This window comes from Nelumbo lutea, chromosome 4, assembly GCF_056320005.1.
Source record: "Nelumbo lutea isolate HS-2025 chromosome 4, American lotus-T2T, whole genome shotgun sequence".
Classification (NCBI taxonomy): Eukaryota; Viridiplantae; Streptophyta; class Magnoliopsida; order Proteales; family Nelumbonaceae; genus Nelumbo; species Nelumbo lutea.
The window spans coordinates 68,404,064-68,425,878 of record NC_142687.1 but is presented as its reverse complement, the minus strand read 5'-3'; the positions used below and the strand labels follow the sequence as shown (position 1 = coordinate 68,425,878).

The window sequence follows — 21,815 nt, the reverse complement described above, 5'->3', positions numbered from 1 at the left end:
TGGGCTCTTAGTAGGGAGTTCGGGCTCCTAGTAGAGAGTTTGGACTGCTGGTAGGGAGTTCGAACCGCTGGTTCCTCCCTATGGTGCTCGTGCCTTGAGCGCACTATTGCGCTGAGCTGTTGCCTTTGCCACATGTTGCGTAGTTACGAGGTCGGGCCAAATCTTCCTTCATCAATTGCCCCCCACTCCTCGTGCTAAGGTTGTTGCCCTAGCGCGAGGAGTTCGCGAGGTGGCAGATGGATTTGTCCCATACTTCGAATTTTGATAGCGCAAGGTGCGTTGTCAGGGTTCTTTGGGTTTCTCGAGCGCCCAAAAGGTGGGAGACATGTTAGACAGTTTTGTATGCCCTTAGCTTCAATCAAAATTGATGTACTTTATGAGTTTATTGTAAATGAATAAAAGCGCATATTTGATTCATGTTCCCTTGGTATGTTTTTGTGTAATACCCTTAAACTGGACACTTATTGAGACTTGTGTTAGTTTAGAATGTTCATAGCCAGTGGGTTGGTCTAGGGAGACCGATCCTGACAAGGCTGACACTGTGGTGCCACCAAGTCGGTTGGGGTGGCTTGTCTCAGCTACTGGGGTGAGACCCTAGGCACATACAGTGTGGGATTAATTGAATCTTTGAACTGGACCAGATTTCTAGTATTGCCCTGGACCTTGGAGATTGATGGGCAAAACTGGAAAGTTACACCCGACCCCTAGACTCGATAATGATACTGCACTTGGTGTCGGATCGGATTGTCTTTGATGTACAAGACAGTGAAATCCTTAGCGGGGGTCAAAACCTGGGTATGTTGGGACAATCCGAGAATTCATCTGAGTGGGTGATCATAGTGACAGGATCAGCCCCTTTGTTGGACAAAGGTAATGATCGGGGATGCGCTCTCACTGTTGGAAACCAAGACTGCCCGCAGCCGATTTCAACCGTTGAGATTTGTTTTGCAAAGTATATTTTATATGAGATATAAAAGTATATATATTATGGTTTCTAAAATGTTTGCAAAAGGTTTTAATTCCTGGGATCCATATAAGTGGAGAGCAACACTGTTCCTTGCAGCCGAGGGAGAGATCCTCTCTTGTCGGGCAGTGTAAGATCATTATGGGCTGAGAGGTTAAGTGTAAGACCATTGAGGATAATACCTGATGGGCTAATCTTGCATCTGCCCACAGTCCCTGGGTGTTACAAGGTGGCTTGGCCTAGGGACCACTTAGGGTAAGTGTTGGGCCCATAGAGCCCATTCGATGGGTTTCAGGGGGTGCACTGTCTTTAACAGTGTATTCGACCAGGCCTTGTAACAAAGGCTGGGCCGAACCCATGTGGCTGATGTGTAGATCAATGCTTGGGTCCCACGCCATACAAGGAAGCCCAACTGGGTAGCAGTTAGGAAGGTTAAGTGAGCATAAGCTTGATGGGCCTAAAGCCCATTTCGAAATGGGCTATTTATTTAGTTAATTAAAGGGGCGAATTCTGAGATGGATTAGCAGATAGGATAGGGTCTTAATCCTATCCACTTAGAGAGTCCAGATCTGAATGTGATTCAGATCTAGAAACCCCCTAATGGGATTAGGATAAAGCTAATCTAATCTGCAGATAAGATAAGGGTTTATCCTTATCACTAGAAGAGAAGGCTGATCCAAATATGATTTGGATAAGCACCTCATAATGGGATTAGGAGCTGATCTTTTATTTTTAACAAAAGAAGGAGGGGGCGGCAGCCTAAGAGAAGAAGAGAGACAAAGAAACACATCAGATCCTCTTTAGTGCGAAAATCAAGAAGAGAGAATTCTGCACCCTGCAAATACTCTCTTGCCGCCTCCCTGCTCTTGTCGCCCTGTTTGCCAGTTCGATCTCCAGCTGTGGGAGAAGTCAAGATTGGATCTTGACATCAGTTCTTTGAGAAAGGATTGAAAAGGAAGTTGTGTTCACGTACCATTCTACTGATTCTTGCGAAGGACAGAGTTCTTGGGGAAGAACACTACTGATTCTGCTCCATCCTGCACTGCGCCATCTTCAGTGGGAGCAGTCTTTGGATCCTTCCTTGGGCGTGAACACCTTCATTGGGAGATATTACTTCTCCGTATTAGGTATTATTCTCTCCCATTCCTTTCAGTTCAGATCTGGTTCAGTTTAAGGTTCAAGATTTATCATTGAAAATATGATTTTCTGAATAGGGAATGTGATTCCCAGTTGAAGGGAGAGGAAAAATTTTTGAAATTCGCCCCTTATTCCGCATCTTTGGGCATCCATGGGATGAATCTCTCATCCTTTCAAGACGTGCCTACCTGCTTACAAATGCTGACAGACGTGGCAGTGCGCGCTTATTTCAAATTTCAAAAAAGCACGCCGCTGGGAGACATGGCAACGAGTCTTTTCAAATTTGAAAAAACATGCCACTGCCATTTGAAAGGCGAGGAGACATGCACTGGCATTCTGTCAATTTCAAAATGACGTGCGCTGTCGTCTTGTTAGTTTCAGAAAGACGTGCACCGGTGTCTTGTCTGTTTTAGAAAGATGTGCGCCAATCACGTCTCCGTCTCAGGGGACGTGCGATCAGCATGAATGCGGGTCATCGGATTGGCTCTGATCTGCACTGTTGGTTCTCGGTTACTGTGGGTATAAATAGTGGGGGACCCCAGCCGCTTTGTCACTTCTGCGTTTTGCTTCTTGAGCTCACATCCAAGTTTCAGCTTGCGTCCAGGCTTTTAGTTTGCCTTCAAGGTTTTTTGCTTGTTCCAGTTTCCGAAGTCTGTTCAAACCTTTTTTCGAGTGAGTACTTTCATGGAATCCACCTTTTCTCCTTGGTGTCTAGCTTGGATAGCTCAGACGGTTCTTCAAGTGGGTCTGATGCAGGTTCTACGAACCAAGTTGCATCCCCCGATGGCCTTAGTGAACCTGAGGTAGAACTTGAGGAAGAGTTTGAGCCCGTAGGTCGAGCCGCTTCGGGCAGTTTGGCATCTACCTTTCATCGAGGTCGGATGTTAGACAGGTTTGGTCCTTCGACCATGACACCTGAGGGGCTCCAATCCCTTATTACCTATTACAACTTGCCTGGGGAGTACACCTATTTCATTCCTTCGGGTAGCTTTCTTTGGAAACACGGTCCTGAGGAGATCGTGACATTCTGGGAGCAGCTCGCTGCGGGTCTACGACTGCCTTTCCACCCCCTTCTTGTCGAGGTTATGAATCACTTCGGCGTTACTGTTGGCCAGCTTCACCCGAACTCCATTTGTAACTTGGAGGGGACAATCTCTCTATTTTGTGAATAGGGCTTTCCTTTAGACTTGAAGATATTTTCTTCTATCTTAATGCTTAAGAAACAAGCGGGTCCCCTTCCCAGGCGTAGGCGGGCGTATTACCTGTCTCCTCGCCCAGGTTTTAAGCTCTTGCACGAACTTCCCAACAAGGTCTTGGCATGGAAGCGGAACTACTTCGGGGTGCGAAGTGTACTAGGGTGGCCTTTTCAGACCGGGTGGGGGATGGCCGCTCCTGACTCCAGTGTTACGCTTGATAAAGAGATGGTGAAGGGCCTCCGGCAATGGGCACGACTAGGGCTAAAATGCCATCAGTACTTGACGGAGGACAAGCTCATTACGGCCAGCCTAAGTTCGGGTAGGTTCCTTGCTTAGAGGTTTCTTGTTTTGCTTTGTTCTTTCATTTTTTCTGATGCCAAACTCTTTTTTGCAGGTGTGATGAACTCAGAAAGGACTTGCGGTGGGCACCTATTCCAAGGCATGAAGAGGAGGAAGCGAGTCGCCAAGCGTACTCGTGCCGAGCTGCCCCAGGATGTGGAGCCTCATGTACCAGACTACCCGTCAGAGGATCCGCCCAGGGAGCCCGAGGTGGCTGCTTCAATGCAAGAAGCAACAGGGGCCCCTTATGCCGAGACTACTCACACAGAGGGCTCCCGCCTACTCTAGTGATCCCGCTTACTCTGGGTCTGCTTATACGCGAGCTGGGCCCTCAGGCTCGGGAGCCCAAGGAGAATTCAGGAGCGTGTTGTCGCTGAACTATGCTCTTCAGAAGAGTAGGGAGGCCACTTTCCCCGAGGAGATCGCAGCATGGACCGATCTTCCTTTGAACCAGGTCGCCTGTCGTGCTGCTACTCATGCTATGGTGCTAAGTCAGATTTCTTGTCGGGCTTCTTTGTTTTTATCCCTCTTGCTAACGTTCTCTTAATCACTTGTTCTTTCCTTTTGGTAGGTGGACTCTTCTATTCATGTCTTGGCGGCCCAGGTGGAGAGGAGCTCGAGGCAGGCACGAGCTACCAAAGAGGCTTTCCGTGCCACCGAGGCAACTACTCGAGCTGGTGAGGTGGCTGCTCATTTTACTGAGGAGGTTGCTCACGCTACTATGGCCAGGCAGGCGAGGTCTCAGAGAGATGCTGAGCCCATGGGGGTTGTTGTGAAGCACATGGCAGACCTGAGGCTGGATCTGCAACATCAGGTTGAATACCTTCAGGAGGACATTAGGGAGAGGACGTAGATCTTTTCCCAAGGCATCGAGGATGCCAAGAAGAAGGCCGTTGATGAGTACATCGCCTCGTTGCGCTTTGATGACTTGATGGTGGACTCGTACAGAAGGGGATTTAAATTGAGCCGGTGGATGATCCAGAACACGTACCCCGAGCTCGATATCAGTACCATATCCACTTCGTGCATAAGTCAGGAGATGGCCAATGCTGCTGATGGTGAGCCAAATTCTGAGGGCGAGGCAGGACTTTCGGGTATCGTTGAAGTGCCCTCTGATAATGAAGAAGTAGCTCTAGGCCTGTGAAAATGCAATTTTTTTTTCAAATGAATGCTTCCTTATTTTGTAATGGAATGACTTCTCTTTTGATTAAGTGCTGGTTGTTCTTTCTCCCGAACTGACCGTATTTTCCGAATTGACGATATGCCCGATCTATTTCTTGCCCGGGTTACTACACTTGCACGACCTGTTTCGATGTTTAATACTTAAGTCTTCGCTTCACCTGAGTCTTTGGCTGACTTTTCTTTGCTTGCCTATGCCAAGGTTCCTTCATTAGCTCGACATCCTGGCCCTTAGGCTCTGGTAGCGATTTCGTCCACTTCGTTTGACGGTCTATAGGTAGTATCACTTTAAGTTGACGATGCTCCATGCTCAGGGTACTTGTTTGCCTTCTAAGGTTTCGAGCTCGTATGCCCCCTCGAGCACTCTCTTTACTCTATAGGGCCCTTCCTAATTTGGTCCAAGTTTTCCCACGCCGGGTTTGGGCACCATAATCTTATGTAGAACCAGGTCGCCGATTCAGAAGCTCTTCTTCTTTACTCTAGCATTGTAGTACCGAGCTACTTTCTGCTGGTAGGCTGTTGTCCGGATTTGTGCGATGTCTCTTACCTCATTCAGTAGGTCGAGGTTGGTACGTAACTCGTCTCCGTTTATCTGATCGTCATATGCTTCTAGTTGCAATGTAGGTATTTCGATTTCCGCTGGGATTACCGCTTTAGTGCCGTAGGTGAGGCTAAAGGGGGTCTCTCGCGTGGCGGTTTTTTTTGTAGTTCGGTGAGCCCATAGAACACTTGGTAGCTCGTCTGCCCACAACCCTTTAGCTCGGTCTAGTCGTGCTTCATGTCCGCGGAGGATGACTCTGTTCATTACTTCTGTCTGACTGTTTTCCTGTGGGTGTGCGACTAATGTGAAGTTCTGACGAATTCCCATATTTTGGCACCATTCTTGGAACTTGATATCCTTGAACTATTTGCCGTTGTCGGAGATCAGTACCCGAGGTAGCCCGAAGCGACATACTATGCTCTTCCAAAAGAAGTTTTGTATGTTTCGGGCTGTAACTGTTGCCAGAGGTTAAGCTTCTATCCATTTTGTGAAGTAATCTACTACCACCACTAGGAACTTTCTCCCACCTGTTGCTGGCGGGAATGGCTCCAAGAGGTCGATGCCCCATTGCGCAAAGGGCCATGGGCTGGTGAGGTATTTGAGGTCAAAAGCAGGCTGATGGTAGATATTGGCGTCCTTCTAACACTTATTGCATTTTCTGATGAGCTCGATGACTTTTGCCTTCATCGTTGGCCAGTAGTATCATTGTCGAAGTGCCTTTTGGGTGAGGGCTCTGCGCTCCAGGTGTCTGCCGCACAGTCCTTCATGAGTGTCGCGGAGTACGAGTTCGGCTTTGGCAAGTCGCAAGCAACGCAGGTAGGGGAGCGTGTAGGACCGTCGGTACAACCGTTCGTCTATTATGACGTATTTGGCTGCCTGGCGCTGCACCCCCTTGGCTGCATTGCGGTCCACAGGGAGGGTTCCATCTAGCAAGAAGCTCGCGAGTGGGTCGATCCAGCTCAGCTCTGCTTCAAGGACGAGAGCGATCTCCTCTGCCCCACTGAGAATGCTAGGCCGAGGTAAGTCCTCTATGTACACGGTTCTCATGGCGTTGTGACTCATGCTGGCTAACTGGGACAGGGCATCGGCCTAAGTGTTCTCTGACCTCGGGATTGGCCTGATGAAGTGTGACTGGAAGTTGAGCAGAGCCTCCTTTACTTTTGCCAAGTATGCGATCATGGAGAGCTCGCGTGCTTCGTATTCGCCCATAACCTGGTTGACCATGAGCTGGGAATCACTGCAGATAACTATGTGCTTTGCTCTTACCTTTTGCGCTAGGTTTAGCCCGGCTATCAGTGCCTCGTACTCTGCATCATTGTTGGATGCCGTGAACTCAAAGCGTAGTGCGTATTCCAATTTCGTGCCACCTAGGCTGCATAGGACTATTCTAGCTCCGCTGCCCTACTGGTTTGAGGAGTCATCTACGTGAAGGATCTAGGGCTCCTCATCCCAGTTCGCGCTTGGCCTAACTAGGAGAGATGCCACACTGGCTGCTACTTCATGGGGTTCAGACTTTATTGGCTTGGGAGCTTCGGGTTCACCCGAACTAGGGATCTAGGGCTCAATCGGCCCAGGGGCTTCGAGGCTGAATGTGCACTCGGTGATAAAATTTGCTAAGGCTTGGGCCTTAACGACAGTTCTTGGCTTGTACTGGAGGTCGTACACACTGAGCTCGATGGCCCACTTCGTCAGCCGACCGGAAACCTCAAGCTTGAGTAAGACTTGTCTCAGAGGTTTGTCAGTCAAGACGATGACGGTGTGAGCCTGGAAGTATGGGCGGAGTTTTCGAGTTGCAATTATCAGTGCATATGCTAGTTTTTCTATCTATGGGTATCTCGTCTATACTCCCTGCAGAATTTTACTAACATAATAGACAGGCCGCTGGACCTGATCTACTTCTTTTATTAGTACCGAACTGACCACATCGTCGCTTTCCGAGAGGTACAGTTCTAAGACCTAACCCTCCTCGGGCCTAGCTAAGGTTGGCACAGTGGCAAGGTAGCTCTTTAGCTCATCGAACGCGAGCTGGCAGTCTCGAGTCCTGATGAACCTACAATTTATCTATATTTTATGAGGTTTTTGCATGAAATTTTATGCTGGTTTAATTAGATTTTGCCCTATTTTAGCTTGATTGCAAAGATTTCAGGGGGAGCCAAAATCAACAAAAAGAAGGCAAAAGCAAGAAAAGAAAGCCCAAAATTTATCAAATTCAGCCCGGCCCAGCCATGAGAACAAGGGAGTTTCATTCAGCCCAAATAGTGCAAGCTAACTCTTTGGAAAACCCAAGGGAAGAAGCCTAGCAAGAAGGAAAATTCGGCCCAGCCCATTTTTAGCCCAAATAACAGCCTAGAGTGTAGCCCACATGAGCTCAAAAGCAAGCTAAGTTGTAGCCCAAATAGCAGCCCAAAGGGAGCTAGGGGCGGCAACTCCTAGATGTTTCTTGAAGAGAAGGAGGGAGCACTCTAGAAGGTTCATGAGGGGTGTAATACACCCAATTCTAGAGACTTCAAGAAGGGGCAAGAGCCCCCTTGAAAAACTATATAAGGAGGCCTCTAGGAGGGGAGAGAGGTGTTCAATTGCTTGAGAGGAAGGCTCTCCCACTCTTAGAGGTTCGGCCACCTTGAGAGAAGAGAAGAGAAGAATGCTAGGCGCAAGGAAGAAGAAGAAGAAGGGCTGAAGGAAGTTCAAGACAAGCAAGCTAGAAGAAGAAGGTGAGTTCGAATTGAGGGTTTGTGATTCAAAGATCTTTTGTAATAAATCATTTGTAGTTTCATTCTCTTTTGATTTGAATTCAGTTTCTTTGTTATATTTTCTTTCTTCTTTCTCCTTGTTTCAATTCTTCCTTGATGTATTTCAGCTTGTAAAATTTCAGTTCAGCAATCTAATTCTTTTTGATTCATTCAAATGGTCATGAATTGTACTTGAAGTTTCCTGAATAAGGGTGTTATTTCAGATCAATTCGGCCAACTAACCTTCAAAACTCATATCTGAATTCTCAGATCTGAGATTGCAAGATCTGAATTGCTTGAAAGAGAATTCAGATCTGCAATTTTCAGATTGGCCGAATTAATCTACAGCTTGGAATTCCTAGAGTGCTTGAGAGAGACTCTAGGAATTCAGATCTACTATTCAATAACTGAATTGAGTGCAAGGTTAGAGATAACTTGCACAATTCAGTTGGTGATCAATTCAGATTTGAATTGATGCCTTAGAAGTGTTTGAAGAAATGCATGCATGGGGATTAGATTCTTGCTAGAGATAGAAGAACCGTCACTCATGCATAGGATGAACATGCGCTTGAGAGAGGCTGTTCATGACCTTGGGGTTTCACCAAACCAAGGCTCAATCATGATTTATTCGAATGATCCAAATTGATAGATTGCTGAATTCTGAGATTGACATTTACTGCTTATTCTTCTAATTTGATAGATTGCTGAATTCTGAGATTGACATTTACTGCTTATTCTTCTAACCTGATTTGAAGGCAATTGGGCCAATGATTTAGATAGATTTTAATTTAGGATTTCTTAGCTTTCATTAGAGTTTTGATTTATTTGTTGATTAGATAAGAAGTGTTCAATTTAGTATTGGTAATTGTTTCCTAATTCCTTGTGGGAACGATACTTCACTCACTACTTTATTATTTGAATGGCTAGTGCACTTGCTTGTGTCACAATGAGCCACACATCAAGTTTTTGGCGCCGTTGCCGGGGAATTTAGAGAAACAATATTAGGAAACATTGAGCATTCTTAATCTGATCTCATTCAGCATTGCATTCATAGTTGGGTTAATTTGCTAACTTTTTCATTTCAGCTTAGACTGCAACTGCTGTACTACTGTAGTTATGTTTCTTCTTTCTTAAGTAGATTACTTTCTTTTTTTGGTTTCAGTTTCATTTTAATAAAGGCATATTTGATTTCTATTCAATCTTGGTGTTGTTCCCTTCAAAAAGAAAAAAAAAAGAAAAAAATTCACAAAAACATGAGAGTTGCAGATCTGAGTTGCATTCGGCACTCAGATCAGCAGATTTCAGATCTGCAGCACTCAGCCAAAAAGAATTGCTTGTGTTTCAGAATTTTATTTCTTTTTCCATTACAAAAAGAAAAAAAAAAAAAATATATATATATATATATATATATATATATATAAAATGAAAAAAAAAGGGGAGATCTTTTGAACAACAAGAGGAGCAATTGAGAATTCGGATCAGAATTCAGATTTGAGTTCTGCTATTGCAAATCTGAGTTCTGCTATTGTAGATCTGAATTCTGCTATTGCAGATCTGCAATAGTTCAGATCTGAGTTCCTCTGAACTCAGACCTGAACTGATACAATTTTGAGGGGAATTGGGTGTCATCACCACCCCAATTCACCCTAGGGCACTTCTGCTATTCCCCAAAAACAATTTGGTAGCAATAACTGAAGGTAAGGCAATTGAGAATTCAGATCCGAACTCAGACTTGAGTTCAGACCTGAATTCTGCTATTGCAGAACTGCTCAGTTCAGATCTGAGTTCAGATGAACTCAGACCTGAACTGATACAAGTTTAAGGTGAATTGGGTGCCATCATCACCCCAATTCACCCTATGATAAATCCGACATACCCCAAAGGTAATTGGATAGCAAAGAATGAAAAAGAAAATTCAGATCTGAACTAATACAGATCTGAACTATAGTTGAGGACTGAACTGATACAGAGCACATTTTGGATTTTGGGTGACTTGAACATTTGCTTTATCCACTTGTAACCGAGCTACATTAGCTAAGGAGGTGTATGTTTGGATTGAATAATTGTTATGCCTCAGATATTTAAGAAAAATTAGCACTTTCCAAGTATTTCTATTAGCATTCAGATCTGTAGCAGGGCTGCTATAGTGCAACAGTTAGCAGACCTGATTTTAGATTTCTACAAAAGTTGTATGGACTGAATAGCTTGCAATACCAAACATTGCAGACCCAATTTTCAGGTCTTATCAAGTGTTTGATATGCATCAGCTATATAGGTTTGAGCTTCAATTGTAGAGCTTAAAATCCTTAACCCAAGCCTAACTCAGGACTGGTTTTAGTTTATTTCAGATCCTTTTAAATTATTTTTCAGATCATATCTGACTTCAGCCCTAAAGCATCACAGACTTGATTCCAACCTTAATGGATGTATATTGTAGTGTATACCAATGAGTGTGTATGAGATATACAGCTCATATCTGAATTATTATTTGTTAATTTCTCTGGACTAACAATACCAAAGACTTGTAGATCTGAACTCAACTAAATTGGGTCTGAATTCAGATGTTGCAATCGATGGATGTAGATAAAGGAACATTGAATAAGATAATTGGTTTAAATCTGCTTTTAGTATAATCGGCTTCATTTATTCATGATAGGATGTAGGTTTTTGTATTCCAATAATTCACTTTACATTTTCAATGTGATAGGATTAGTTATTTATTTTCTTTTGTGAATATTGGCATTTTTATTGCTTTGACTTTAACAGTTTATGACAAGCAGACCTGAACTGGAAGAGATCCTTTACGACCCGGAGATTGAACGGACTCTCCGTGTCCGTTTGAGAGCTGCTTGGCAAGTCAGACAAGAAGCACAAGAAATGGCTGAACAAAGAACTATGATGGATTATGCCAAGCCCACCCTCACCGGGACTGTCTCTAGCACTATCAGGCCAACTATTGCTGCCAATAACTTCGAAATTAAACCGGCCATAATCCAAATGATACAAAATACGGTTCAGTTTTGTGGTATGGCCCATGAGGATCCGAATGCCCATATTGCTAACTTCTTGGAAATCTGTGACACCTTCAAACACAATGGGGTAAGTGATGATGCCATCCGGCTGAGGTTATTCCCATTTTCTTTGAAGGATAAAGCCAAAGCTTGGTTGAACTCATTACCGGCAGGATCTATAGCCACATGGGACGAAATGGCCAGCCATTTTCTCTCTAAATATTTTCCCCCTTCTAAAACTGCTAAAATGAGGAATGACATCACTACTTTTTTCCAGCAAGAGGGGGAATCGTTATATGAGTCATGGGAACGATACAAGGAGCTGTTAAGGAGAGTTCCTCACCATGGCCTCCCCATTTGGCTGCAAGTGCAGACTTTCTATAATGGTCTTACTGACTCAAATAAGACCATATTAGATGCTGCAGCCGGAGGATCCATAAATAATAAAACTCCTGAGGTTGCCCATGCACTTATTGAGGAAATGGCAGCCAACAACTATCAATGGCATTCGGAAAGAACTCAAACTAGGAAGCAGCAAGGCTTGCATAATGTTGACACTTATACAGCACTATCTGCACAAATAAGAGCACTCAGTAAGAAAATAGATGAAATGCAGATAGCTGCCATGCATGTGCAGCCTCTTAATTGTGAATTGTGTGGGGAAGGCCACATCAGTACAGACTGCTAAGTTGGCAATCAGTTCAGACCATCTACTGAACAAGTTGACTATGTCAGCAATTCGTCAAGACAGCAGGATTACCAGAGTCACCATACTTTTCATCCAGGATGGAGGGGGCATTCAAACCAGTCCTGGCCAAATCAGCATATTTCCAAGCCGTTCCACCAGACTTATCATCAGCCTGAACCAAAATCCAATTTGGAGGAACTGATGACAAAATTTATAGCAGGTGCAGAAACTAGGTTCCAGAACCAGGAAGCCTCAATCAAAAACCTGGAAAACCAAGTGGGGCAATTGGCACAATTAATCTCTTCCAGACTGCCGGGAACTCTTCCAAGCAACACTGAAGTGAATCCACGAGAGCAGGTGCAAGCTATTACCTTAAGAAGTGGAAAAGAGTTGCCTGAGGTAGAAAAGAAGAATTGGGCTGAACCCAAGGCAGAAACAAGCCTTGGGACCAGACAACAGAAGACGGAACAACCAGAAGCACAACAAGGGATGCACCAACAACCACAAGTTCCATTCCCTAACAGGCTGAAGCAACAAAAATTGGAGAAGGAATTTGGTAAGTTTCTTGAAATATTTAAAAGTTTACATATTAATATTCCTTTTGCTGATGCTTTAGCCCAGATGCCACACTATGCAAGGTTTTTGAAGGAATTATTGGCAAACAAAAGGAAACTAGGAGATGTGGCTACAGTTGCATTAAATGAGGAATGTTCTGCTATCCTTCTGAACAAGCTGCCTCAGAAACTCAAAGATCCAAGGAGTTTCACTATTCCTTGTACCATTGGCAGTTTAAAAATTGAAAAGGCTTTATGTGACCTGGGAGCTAGCATCAATTTAATGCCATATTCTATCTTCAAGAAATTGGGGATGAATGAACCCCAACCCACTAGAGTGGCATTACAATTGGCTGATAGATCCATTAGACATCCTAGGGGGATCATAGAAGATGTGTTAGTTAAAGTTGACAACTTCATTTTTTCCAGTTGATTTCATTGTGTGAGACATGCAAGAAGATGTGGAGGTCCCGCTTATCCTAGGGAGACCTTTCCTGGCTACCGGGAAAGCAATGATTGATGTCCAACAAGGACAACTCAGCCTTAGGATACAAGATGAGGAGATAATTTTTAAAATGTCTAATGCTATGAAACATGCACCTTCTAGTGATGATTCTTGTTTTATGATTGATGCCATTGAATTGACAATTGATGAATGCTTCCAGGTAAGTAGAATAACTGATCCTCTTGAACTCTGCCTCCAGCAGGGAGAACTTGAAGAAGGAGAAAATGAAAAAATAAACCTCATGATAGCATACCTGAACGATAAGCCTCAATTCAAGGGAAAGGGGTTTCTTAAATTAGAGAACTTAGGCAAATTGCCTGGACCATCAGGTAAGCCATCACCCCAAGAACCCCCCACCCTTGAACTGAAGCAATTACCATCCCATTTAGAGTATGCTTTCCTTGAGGAACCATCAGATCTCCCCGTGATAATTTCCGCAGCGCTGAATCCCTTACAAAGAGAAAAATTATTAAGAGTGCTGCGGGAACACAAAAATGCTATAGCTTGGAAGGTAGAAGATATCAAAGGCATTAATCCATCAATCTGCACTCACAGAATTTTGATGGAAGAGGACAGCAAGCCTTCCGTTCAACCCCAAAGGCGCCTGAACCCCAACATGAAAGAAGTAGTAAAGGCTGAAATAATTAAGTTGTTAGATGCTGGGATCATTTATCCTATTTCTGATAGTTCTTGGGTAAGCCCTGTGCAAGTTGTGCCCAAAAAAGGGGGTATGACTGTCGTTCCAAATGAGAAAAATGAACTCATCCCTACTAGAACCGTTACCGGATGGCGTGTGTGTATTGACTATAGAAAATTAAAAGAAGCCACCCGGAAGGACCATTTCCCTCTCCCATTTATGGATCAAATGTTGGAGAGGCTAGCCGGGCATGAGTATTATTGTTTCTTGGATGGATATTCAAGGTATAACCAGATACCAATTGCACCAGAAGATCAAGAAAAGACCACTTTTACTTGCCCATATGGAACCTTTGCATACCGAAGGATGCCCTTTGGGTTATGCAATGCCCCAGCAACCTTTCAGCGATGTATGGTGTCTATATTTTCTAATATGGTTGAAAAATTTATTGAGATCTTCATGGATGATTTTTCAGTTTTTGGCTCTTTGTTTGATGCATGTTTGAATAATCTGGAACAGGTGCTTACTAGATGTAAAGAAACACATCTTGTGTTTAATTGGGAGAAATGTCATTTTATGGTGCAAGAAGGCATAGTGCTTGGACACAAGATCTCTCAAAGAGGTATAGAAGTCGACAAGGCCAAGGTGGAGGCAATTGAAAAATTGCCAACCCCAACATTTGTTCGTTCTTTGAGAAGTTTCTTAGGACATGTCGGATTCTATAGAAGGTTTATTAAAGATTTCTCAAAAATTTCCAAGCCATTATCTACCTTGCTTCAGAAAGAAGTGCCTTTTGAATTTTCAACTGAATGCCTTCATGCTTTCAACATCTTGAAAGACAAATTGATCCATGCACCTATCATGGTAGCACCAGATTGGACCCTCCCATTTGAATTAATGTGTAATGCGAGTGATTTTGCTATAGGAGCTGTTTTAGGACAAAGAATGAACAAACATTTTCAGCCAATTTACTATGCTAGCAGAACCTTGACTGGACCCCAACTCAATTACACCACCACATAAAAGGAGCTGCTAGCAGTAATATTTGCACTTGATACGTTTCGTTCATATCTGATATTATCCAAGGTTGTTGTCCACACAGATCACTCGGCATTAAGGCACTTACTTACCAAGCAAAACTCAAAACCAAGATTGATCAGGTGGATCCTTTTATTGCAAGAGTTTGACATTGAGATTAGAGACCTGAAGGGTGCTGCAAACCTGGCTGCTGACCATCTCTCCCGGTTGGACACGGTAAGCTCAAAAGAGGAGATAACCAGCAACATTCGAGAAGAATTTCCGGATGAGCAGTTGTACTCAATACAGAAATACTCATATCCTTGGTATGCTGATTTTGCTAATTATCTAGCTACACAAGTCCTTCCTCCTAACCTTTCATATCAACAGAAAAAGAAATTCCTTTCTGATGTAAAATACTATCTGTGGGAGGAACCCTTTTTGTATAAATTGTGTGCAGATCAGATCATAAGGAGATGTGTCCCCGAGGAGGAGATGGAGTCGGTACTCCAATTTTGCCATGATAAAGAAGCAGGAGGTCATTTTGGAGCTAGTCGCACTGCAGCCAAGGTTTTGCAATCAGGTTTTTATTGGCCCACACTTTTCAAGGATGCCCATCGGTATGTGTCCACATGTGACAAATGCCAAAGATCGGGAAACATTTCCCAACGGAATGAAATGCCCCTTTCCAATATTTTAATCTGTGAAATCTTTGATGTTTGGGGTATAGATTTCATGGGACCTTTCCCAAATTCTTTTGGGAATAAGTACATCCTCGTTGCAGTTGACTATGTATCCAAATGGGTAGAAGCCATGGCTTTACCCACAAATGACTCAAGAAGGGTGGTACACTTCCTAAAGAAGCTATTCTCCCGATTTGGCACTCCGCGAGCTATAATTAGTGATAGGGGAACTCACTTCTGCAATAGCCAATTTGAGAGGTTAATGCAGAAATATGGAATTACACATAAATTAGCTACCCCTTATCACCCTCAAACCAGTGGCCAAGTGGAGTTGGCTAACAGGGAACTCAAAAGAATCCTGGAAAAGACCGTAGCATCCGCCAGAAAAGATTGGTCCATCAAATTAGATGATGCATTATGGGCATACAGAACTGCATTTAAGACACCCATTGGCATGTCCCCCTACAGATTGGTCTTTGGTAAAGCATGCCATTTACCAGTTGAATTGGAACACAAGGCCTATTGGGATCTTAAATTCTTAAATTTTGACATTCAGGCCATAGGGGCTAAAAGGCGGTTGCAATTGAATGAATTGGATGAATTCAGACTTACCACCTATGAGAATGCCAAAGTTTATAAAGAAAGAATAAAAAACTGGCATGATAAGAACTTGCTGAGACGGGATTTTTATGTAGGCCAACAGGTATTGTTATATAATTCCCGTCTCCGCTTGTTTCCAGGTAAGCTGAGATCCAGGTGGTATGGACCCTTTACCATTTCACAGGTTTTTCCCCATGGGGCTATAGAACTCACCCACCCGGTTCAGGGCACGTTTAAAGTAAATGGTCAGTGCCTGAAACCATATTTAATGGGCGGTACTGTACCTCCTCCATCCACTGTTTATCTTGATAACCAATAATCTTTTATGCTTGCTCATGAACAAGTTAAGGAATCTTTTTGTCATTTATCTTTTTAGAATATTAGTTAGTAAAATAAAGATCTTTTTCTCAAAATTCCAATTCTTTAAGGACTCAGTTCATCATTTTCTTTTCTTCAGTTTGCTCTAGCAAGTGTGATCCCCTAACACTACGAACATTGAGGACAATGTTCATCTTAAGTGTGGGGGAGTGAGCCCGAGGCTAGGGTATGGGGGCTGAAACCATGCACCTCATTCACCCCAACACACATATGCAAGCAATGACATAACAAAAAAAGACTAGAACCCCTCAAGTTCATTACTATTTATTTGATGATTTTTTTTTTTAAGAAGGAATTCTATGAGTTGAGGGAGACTGATGTACTTGTTAAGTTTTTATTCTTGTGAATGACCCAATTGGATATATGCATGAGAAAAGGGGAGTTGAATATGCTTTTCAGCATGACTAGCCCTAACTTCCTTCATGTGTATGGAAGCCCTTGATTTCATGGTTAATGGTCAAGAGAGCTAGTGCACATCTGAAGTGCTGATTCTTGAGGTTCAATAATTGCAAAGAAGGACAAAAGCCCAAATTGACTCCGCTATTCTGAGCTGAATAGTAAAACTAGCAGCTTAGAACATGAGTCCTATTTACCTACCTCAAGTAAGTGACCAGTGTGAGATGGAGCATAAGATGCACTCAACACCAAAAAAAAAAAAAAAAAAAAGTAAAAGAGAGAGAAAAGTGTGTGAGATGGAGCATAAAATGCACTCACACCGAAAAAAAAAAAAAAAAGAAGAAAAGGGTGAGATGGAGCATAAGATGCACTCACCCTTAGAAATAAGTAATTGTGGTGACAACCGAGGTTCAAAGGGGCACTCTAAAGTTGAACTCTCATTGAGATTTAGTTACAGATGTGAAACTTAGTGAAATTTGATTATTAACCTTGACAATTAAGGAGCTGATTTATATATGAATTAGGAGTGAAGGCTAGACTATGATGAAATTCATATTCTCCTTTCCTTGGATCTGATACATATCTTAAATGGTAATTTACAAGAATAAGAGTTGAGCACTTACAAAAGTTCCCCGACTACTCAATGCATTTCTATCTTAAAAAGTTCACCAGGTAAATGGTGAGAACAGAAGGGGGGAATGTTAAGTTTATGGCTGATGTCTTTGCTTGAGGACAAGCAAAAGCTTAAGTGTGGGGATATTTGATGAACCTACAATTTATCTATATTTTATGAGGTTTTTGCATGAAATTTTATGCTGGTTTAATTAGATTTTGCCCTATTTTAGCTTTATTGCAAGAAGATTTCAGGGGGAGCCAAAATCAATAAAAAGAAGGCAAAAGCAAGAAAAGAAAGCCCAAAATTTATCAAATTCAGCCCGGCCCAGCCATGAGAGCAAGGGAGTTTCATTCGGCCCAAGTAGTGCAAGCTAACTCTTTGGAAAACCCAAGGGAAGAAGCCTAGCAAGAAGGAAATTTCGGCCCAGCCCATTTTTAGCCCAAATAACAGCCTAGAGTGTAGCCCACATGAGCTCAAAAGCAAGCTAAGTTGTAGCCCAAATAGCAGCCCAAAGGGAGCTAGGGGCGGCAACTCCTAGATGTTTCTTGAAGAGAAGGAGGGAGCACTCTAGAAGGTTCATGAGGGGTGTAATACACCCAATTCTAGAGACTTCAAGAAGGGGCAAGATCCCCCTTGAAAAACTATATAAGGAGGCCTCTAGGAGGGGAGAGAGGTGTTATTGCTTGAGAGGAAGGCTCTCCCACTCTTAGAGGTTCGGCCACCTTGAGAGAAGAGAAGAGAAGAATGCTAGGCGCAAGGAAGAAGAAGAAGAAGGGCTGAAGGAAGTTCAAGACAAGCAAGCTAGAAGAAGAAGGTGAGTTCGAATTAAGGGTTTGTGATTCAAAGATATTTTGTAATAAATCATTTGTAGTTTCATTCTCTTTTGATTTGAATTCAGTTTCTTTGTTATATTTTCTTTCTTCTTTCTCCTTGTTTCCATTCTTCCTTGATGTATTTCAGCTTGTAAAATTTCAGTTCAGCAATCTAATTCTTTTTTATTCATTCAAATGGTCATGAATTGTACTTGAAGTTTCTTGAATAAGGGTGTTATTTCAGATCAATTCGGCCAACTAACCTTCAAAACTCAGATCTGAATTCTCAGATCTGAGATTGCAAGATCTGAATTGCTTGAAAGAGAATTCAGATCTGCAATTTTCAGATTGGCCGAATTAATCTACAGCTTGGAATTCCTAGAGTGCTTGAGAGAGACTCTAGGAATTCAGATCTACTATTCAATAACTGAATTGAGTGCAAGGTTAGAGATAACTTGCACAATTCAGTTGGTGATCAATTCAGATTTGAATTGATGCCTTAGAAGTGTTTGAAGAAATGCATGCATGGGGATTAGATTCTTGCTAGAGATAGAAGAACCGTCACTCATGCATAGGATGAACATGCGCTTGAGAGAGGCTGTTCATGACCTTGGGGTTTCACCAAACCAAGGCTCAATCATGATTTATTCGAATGATCCAAATTGATAGATTGCTGAATTCTGAGATTGACATTTACTGCTTATTCTTCTAACCTGATTTGAAGGCAATTAGGCCAATGATTTAGATAGATTTTAATTTAGGATTTCTTAGCTTTCATTAGAGTTTTGATTTATTTGTTGATTAGATAAGAAGTGCTCAATTTAGTATTGGTAATTGTTTCCTAATTCCTCATGGGAATGATACTTCACTCACTACTTTATTACTTGAACGGCTAGTGCACTTGCTAGTGTCACAATGAGCCACGCATCAAGTCCATTCGAACCCTTTGCCTTTGATCGCCTTAAAGAAAGGGAGACGACGGTCTGCCGATTTGGACATGAAGCGGCTGAGAGCAGCTATGCGGCCGTTTAGCCTCTGAACCTCTTTTATTTTTTGGGGTGGTTTCATACCTAGGATGGCCTTGATCTTGTCCGGGTTGGCCTCAATACCGCGCCGGTTGACAATGTACCCTAGGAACTTACCCGAGGTGACACCGAAGACACATTTGTTGGGGTTCAGTTTCATGCTAAATTGACGCAGAATTTGGAAGACAGAATCTAAGTCTTGTATTAATTCCTGTGAGAACTGTGTCTTGATAACCAAGTCGTCTACATAACATTCTATTTTTGTGCCAATTAAAGGCCTTAAAAGCTTATTTACAAGTCTTTGGAAGGTCGCCCCAGCATTCTTCAGTCCGAAGGGCATGACCTTGTAGCAGTACAGGCCGAACTCGATTATGAAGCTGGTTTTTTCCTCATCGAACTGGTCCATCCTGATTTGATTGTAGCCTGAGTAGGCGTCCAAGAAGCTTAGCAACTCATGTCCCGAGGTCGCGTCCACTAGGCGGTCAATTTGGGGGAGGGGGAAGTAGTCTTTTGGGCAAGCTCGGTTCAGGTCGATGTAGTCGACGCACATGCGCCACTTGCCGTTTGCCTTTTTCACCAGTACTGGGTTGGCTACCCAGCTCGGGTAATGAACTTCCGTTATGATGTTCGCTGCGAGGAGCTTTTCGACCTCCTCGTCAACCGCCCTCCAGCGCTCCGGGGCTAAGTTGCGTTTCTTCTGTCTAATGGGTCTGACTGCAGGGTCAATGTTAAGTTTGTGAGTTATAAGGTCAGGGTCAATACTGGGCATATCGGCCGCGGACCATGCAAAAATATCTAAATTTTGAAGTAAGAAACTCACCAGTTCGGTTCGTAGAGGCTCTTTGATAGAAGCACCGATTTGTAGCGTTCGAGCCAGATCTGTAGCCGAGGTCAGGATCGCAACCGTTTCCTCTGTGGGCGAAGCTCGTTCCTCGCCCTGCTCTCTAGGCCACTCCAGTTCTAGGTCGTCGGCTGCCTTGGTTTTTCTCTTCAGGGTGGCAACATAACACTTGCGGGACTCAAGCTAGTCGCCCCGCGCTACCCCCACACTAAAGTCTGTGGGGAACTTCATTGCCAGATAGTAGGTGGAGACCACTGCCCGCAGACTATGCGTAATTGGCCGCCATATTATGGCATTGTATGGGGAGGGGGTCGCGACCACCAGGAAATCATGGTTGAGTTTCACCGTGCAAGGCCATGTGCCGACTTCCACAGGTACTGTTATCTTCCTGAGGGGCCTAACTTCCTCTCCGCTGAAGCCCACCAGAGGAGTGTTTGCAGGATTCAGCTCGCTTCTCTGCAACTATAGCTGGTCAAATGCCGACTTGAAGAGGATGTCCGCCGAACTACCTGAGTCCACAAGTACGCGCCAGACTTCGAAGTTGTTGATCCTTAGTTTTATGACGAGCGCGCCATCGTGGGGGTAGTGGACACCTCGCGCGTCGTCTTTCGTGAAAAAGATCGGTTCTTCTGTCTTCGGCCTCTTTGGAGGGTTCTGTTTTTCTCGGGCTGTCTCGCGAACTAACGTTCGTGCTACTATAGAAGTGCACCCTGCTACCACCAAACCTCCCACTATCACATGGATGGTTTCCCGAACTGACCTCTCTTCTGGAAGCTGTCATTGCAAAGCTTCGGCTGGTCTGCTGCTTGATTCGGGGGCATCCTTTCTGTGCTCCCCTTGCCAACCTGCCTTATTATTATTATCATTATGCTGTACAAAATTTATCAAGTATCCGCGACGGATAAGTCCCTCTATCTCATCCTGGAGATTATTGCATTGTTCAGTACTATGACCGTGATCTCTATGAAAACTACAGTACAGATTTTTATTTCTCTCGTTTAGATTACTCTTTAGGCGAGGTGGCCAATTTACGTATGGGTCGTCCTTGATCGTCATCAAGATCTCGATTTGTCTTGTGTTTAACGGCGTGTAATCTGTTCGAACTGCTAAGGGAGCTTAGGACGGCTGGCTTGGCTTCGCCTCTCGAGCCTGGTTTCTTCTATCGCCTGGGTTGGAGGGCTCACCTTCTCTTTTTCTTTTCTCGACCCCGCCTTCGGTTCTTTGGTTGATTTCTTCCTCTATTCTCATGAACTTGTCCACGAGCTTGAGGAAATCGACCACGGTCGGGGGCTGGCTGGCCACCATGTGCCATTTGAACTCCTTATGCGTTACTCCTCTCTTGGCCGCTACAAGTTGTACTACGGGTTCTAATCGTGGTATCTGCAAGCATGCTTCATTGAACCACTTGATGTATTCCCAGATGGATTCTCCTTCCCTCTAGACTACTCTGAAGAGGCTTTCCTCGGTTCTGGGGCACCGCTTGCTGGTAGCGAAGTGTGCGGTGAAGACTTGCATGAACTAGGTCCAGCTTCTTATTGACCCAAGGGCTAGGTTCCTGTACCAGGTGCGGGCCACCCCCCTGAAGGTGGTGGTGAAGGCCACACACATGCATGATTCACTGGCCCTAGCGAGGTGCATTTGGGACTGGAAAGCATCGACATGTTCGTTGGGGTCAAAGGACCCATCATACTTGTCCAAAGGAGGGAGCTTGAAGTCTCTGGGCATGGGGACTGCCAAGAGTTCTGATGCGAGGGGGAAGGAACTGAGAGAATTGGGGTAGCTTTTACCTCGTCCGAGCTCGTCTCTTCCTTACCTCTGAGCTCGGGCAGGACATGGGTGGCAGTTCGGCGACTTCGTCGGCGCCTTCGTTGTCGAGCGAGCCTGGTACTGGCACTATTGGCCTCTATGTTGCCGAGCTTGATTGGTCGGGAATGTTGGTAGTCTGCTGCTAGGGCACTGAACCGGTT

At 44.0% G+C, this 21,815-nt stretch overlaps 1 non-coding gene across 1 annotated transcript; it reads right to left on the bottom strand.

Moving 5' to 3' along the window:
* Positions 1 to 11,340: 11,340 nt before the first annotated feature.
* On the bottom strand, positions 11,341 to 11,447 carry LOC148860977 (small nucleolar RNA R71). Its single transcript, XR_016095263.1, has one exon. It is a non-coding gene; the product is annotated as a small nucleolar RNA R71 (small nucleolar RNA).
* Positions 11,448 to 21,815: the final 10,368 nt, after the last annotated feature.